General features: G+C 50.9%; 1 long non-coding RNA gene across 2 annotated transcripts; it reads right to left on the bottom strand.

Moving 5' to 3' along the window:
- Nucleotides 1–695: 695 nt before the first annotated feature.
- On the bottom strand, nt 696–3936 carry LOC109268323 (uncharacterized). 2 transcript variants are annotated; one of them, XR_002080588.2, is made up of 4 exons: nt 3046–3936; nt 2776–2921; nt 1842–2211; nt 696–1220 (listed from the first exon to the last, which is right to left on the bottom strand). It is a non-coding gene; the product is annotated as an uncharacterized LOC109268323 (long non-coding RNA). The 2 variants fall into 2 exon arrangements; XR_002080589.2 differs by having other exon boundaries at nt 2793–2921.
- Between the last annotated feature and the right edge of the window lie 492 nt (nt 3937–4428).

Here is a 4428-nt window from a genome sequence, read left to right as displayed (position 1 = left end):
CTTGGTGGTGGTGTCTTCTTGCCCTCTCAGGGCTCAGCTCAGCTGGGCCGGCCAGGGAGTGGGTAAACCAGTGGTGGTGACTTTGCTCATTGGATAGAAGCTTTTTTAGTTCCAACAGGGATGGGGTTAACCAGGGCAACATTTCTAGATACAGCTCCTGCTAAATAAATGACCCTTGGGGAATTGGTAGCCCAGAGCTGTGTGTTTGGGTTTCTCCTGGTAATGAATGCCCAGTTCAGAAGTGACTGGTGTTCTCTAGGTCCTTTGGGTTTCTAGAGAGTTCCACCACAGTAAGAGGAGGCAGCAGAGCTGCCAAGCACTAGTGGTAAAGGAGGCTTCAACAGCACCGAGTTAGCTCTACTCGGCCTAGGGACCAACACTGGCCTCAACTCGTTTGACCTCGAAAGGAGGAGAGTTTATGGCCAGAACACAGCTCAGCTTTGGTTTTCCTGTCTGGCTGACAAGAAATACCGCTGTTCCTAGACCAAGGGAGGGAGTGAAGTTAAATCAGTTCTTCTATTTGTCCCTCTCTTTAGAATGGTAATGCTGGGGCTTCTGTCAACCAGATGTCAAACTCAGAGTATCTCTTTTTAGTTAATGGGAGTTGACACGTAGGCTGTGTTTCTACAACAGGCAGTTTGGAACATGACCAAACCAAGCCCCCAAAACCATGATTGCAATTAGGAAACCAAGGATACTGGGAGAACAACATCCCATTTATTAAAGGCACTCCTTTCTAAGATAGGAAAGAGACAAGAATAAGAAAATGGGAATGAAGTCGAGTGATAAGGTCGAAGAGGGTAGTAAGCCCTCTAAGTTAGGATGCCTTCCTCTTTCTTATTGCCCTTTACCATATCTCTTTATATGTCCGGCCTTAATTATAAATCTCAGACACAGCTAGCTTGGTCAGGGTGGGCCTTAGAAGCAAGCTGCAGGTGAAGGAAAACGTGGTCCTGACATGGAGGGAATGTGCAGCTGGGCTCCTAGGAGGTGGGGAACAGGACAAAGACCAGTCGAGCCAGCACGATGATAGGTGATGTCCCTGAGAGCCTGGCTTTCAAAGAAGTTGAGTTTTAGGCTTCTCAAAATTTCAGTAAACCAGTCGGAAGAAAAGGGCCACAACGGATAGCTGGTTCCGGGGAAAATTTGATCCAACTGACTGACATGCCGAGCAGACTGGCAAGTGGTGGAGGAAAGCCGGTGCCGCTGGGAGCAGCTGCCTGGAAAGGAAAGCAAGGTAAGAGACCCAAGCTGCTCGCTACAGGGGATGAACCAAAGTCCCAGCCAAGTTTCTTCTGGTCTGTCTAGGAAGCCAGTGTATGTATCCCCCCAGGACACCGAAGTTTGACCACGGGTTGCTTTCACAGCGAGTCATGGTGCTTTGGCAGGCCCGCACAAAGCCAGAGAACCTGGTGACCTGCCTGGTCACTGCAGCAGGTGGCTTCACTGAGGGTCCTGTTGAAAGCCACCCCTTGTTCTTTTGCAATGGTAAGCTTGATATTTTCCTACCTTTACGATTGCCCTGAATGCAAGGGTTATTTTTTAAAATGGCCCAGTTTTTAAATTTTTTTTTTTTTAATGTTTTCATTTATGTTTGAGAGAGAGAGAGAGAGAGAGAGAACGCGAATGGGGGAGGGGTACAGAGAGAGGGACAGAGGATCTGAAGCGGGCTCTGTGCTGACAGCAGAGAACCCGATATGGGGCTCAAACTCACAAACCGTGAGATCGTGACCTGAGCCAAAGTCGGACGCTCAACCAACTGAGCCACCGAGGCGCTCCCTCAAAGTTCTTGGTATGCTAATCCCATATGTAGAGTAGTTGTGAGTTTAGCAAAGAATTACCTCAGCTCGCAGAGTTATCATCTTAGCTGGGAGAGGTTTGAAGAACGAGACTAAGTAGATGATCGGAGTGGAGCTCTGACCCTGGCTGAAGAAAGCAGAATTCTGTTTCTAATAAGAGAGTACTTTATGCTTGGGTTCTGAAGGCAGACTGCCTGAGTTCAAAATCCTGGCTCTGTCCGTCGCTGGTAGTCTCCGGGAAGTCCCTTCTCCCAGCCTCAGTGTCCTCATCCATGAAGTGAGGAGAATAATAGTGCTACCCTCACAAGGTGGCCGTGAGGGTTAAATGAAAGAATGCTTCTGATGTGCTTGACCTCGGGTCCACAGGAGCACTCAGGTGCTGGCGGTCATTATCTCCTGCGGTCAGCCTCCCCTGGCGTACGTGAGGGTGGGTATCTTGGTGTCTCCCCACCCCCCCAGATGTGCCCTGTCCTTACAAGGTTTGACTCCCAAAAGCAAAATAACGCAGAGAACAAAAAGAAGCTGTTGAGGAAAGAGGCACAGCCGAGCTGAATTAGCCAAGTGGGTGTGAGGCCAGGCTCTTTTTAAGACTGCACTTGGGAGAAAAGCGGAGGGAAGGAAGAGGGGTTTGGGGAGCCATCCACCTGACAGGACTGCCTTGATGATGTTGCCCTTGTCCCACTGGGGCTCTACACTCTTGAGGGCCGGCTGAGGGCTGTCTAGCCACCCACTTTTGAAGCCCCGAGCAAAGTCGATGGCACGGGGCCACACCCGTTTTTATGCCACACGCTGGCGGCCGCCTCTCTGGTTGCCGGGCAGGTCTACAGGCCAGCCAGAGCAAGGCAGTGTCTCAGGACTGTTTGCCAGGCTCCGTTCTGGACAGCCTCCGGGAACACGAAACTAGAGCCTTTCTTTGTTCAAAACAGTTTCTCTAGCCTGAGGAGGAAACCTGGGTAGGGAGCGGGAGTTTGCCAACCTCTACATCGGCCGTACCCAAAACCCATGGTGAGACCTGGGCCCCTTCTGAAGGGTCCTGAAGCGTGGATCATGAACAGGCAAAGACAGACGTCCTTCAGCGTTTGGGGTTTTACTAAGGCACGGACTAATTCGTACAGCGCCGGGCTGTCCTTGGGAAGGGGACAGACAACAACAACAAAAATATTTTCTAGTTAATTCCTGAGGTAGAAGTCAAATTGGCCAAATACCCTATTCCTGGACAAGTTTGGATAAGCAGGCTTAACCGTACCCAGGACCGGAGTGACGGCATCAGGCAGGCCCCCACTTGAGTTTTGGAGGCTCTCCCAGCAAACCATCACCAGCTGCTAAGTGTCGTCACTGCTTCACCAGGGTCAGGGTGGGGCGGGAAGCCCGAGGAGCTTCAGGGCTAGCGCCTGACTGGCTAGGTTAGGCCACAGGCTCTGAACTTGCCCATCTGGATTGGCTCTGGGTGACACTGCCCTGGTTTCCTGAGGCACAACATGAAGACAGCAGTGGCACAAAGTGCCATTGTGAGGCGTAAAGGCCTAAGTGTGAAAGTCCTTGAACTGTGCCCGGCGCTTGGTGAGTACTCCGATATACTTAGGTCTGGCTGCCATCACAGGTCCTGGGCCGTGCAACCATTTCTGTTTGTGTTTTGTTGAAATACGGAGTGAATAAATTCTATCTTTCAGCGCATTAAAATCCTTAAAGGAAAGTAAATTTAAATTTACTTACTTAAATTTAAGGAATTTAAATTCCTCAAAGGAAGTAAATACATGTTGCATACCAAGGGGTGACTTCTGATGGAACTCTAGCAACACCACAGATCTATTCCCTGTGGAAAAAATCTGGACTTGGGAAATGAAATATATCCTTGCTGGCTGGATCAGAACCATTTACCATTACCATACCGGTTACTTCTCCCCGTTCTCCATTCTGGTTTTAATTTGGATTTCTGCAGTGCCTGCTGGCCCACACCATGCCACGCCCAGAGATACTGCAAAAGCCCATCTTGTGACTGCTGGATGTTTCCTGCCAGGGCCTGGTTACGATAGTGGTTGAGCCCTTGTTTTTCAGCCTTCCCTCCCGGGGCACCATGAGCAGAGCTGCCTGGAGGGGTGAGGCGGGCACAGCCTAGCCTGTTGGCTCCACGTGGTCTGACGACTAGACCCCAGGGCCCACGGGCTCCCGCTCACACTGGCTGACACGTGTATACCTTGTGCACACACACACACACCCAGCAGGATGGGCGTGTCTAGAAAAGAGCCGAACAGGTGGCCCTGGACAGTTCACAACCAGCTGGGCAGGCTCCCTCCTGTGCCCTGTGCTGGATGCCAGCTGCACCAGCAGGCCTGTTCTGACTGCCAGGCCCCATTTAGGATTGTTTTCCTCTGATGTCCATGGCAGAAGTGGGGTCCTTTCATACCTATAGAGCCTTCTCTGGGCAAAATTGTCCAGCACAGTGTCTATTAATTTTTCCCAGTAAATTAAAGGCCGTGGGCGGGGGAGGGGGAAGAATCAAGGATCCAACGTTGAGAAATCTGTGCCAGAACCTTCCACCCCAGTGCCGAACATGGTTAAGAGTTTGAGCCTCCCGCCAAGAAAACCAGAAAGCTGACGGCTACCATAGCAGGCCAGTAGAGAAAGGTAC

Source organism: Panthera pardus, unplaced genomic scaffold, assembly GCF_024362965.1.
Source record: "Panthera pardus isolate Hobbes unplaced genomic scaffold, ASM2436296v1 HiC_scaffold_24, whole genome shotgun sequence".
NCBI lineage: Eukaryota > Metazoa > Chordata > Mammalia > Carnivora > Felidae > Panthera > Panthera pardus.
This window is presented reverse-complemented; position numbering and strand designations above follow the sequence as displayed.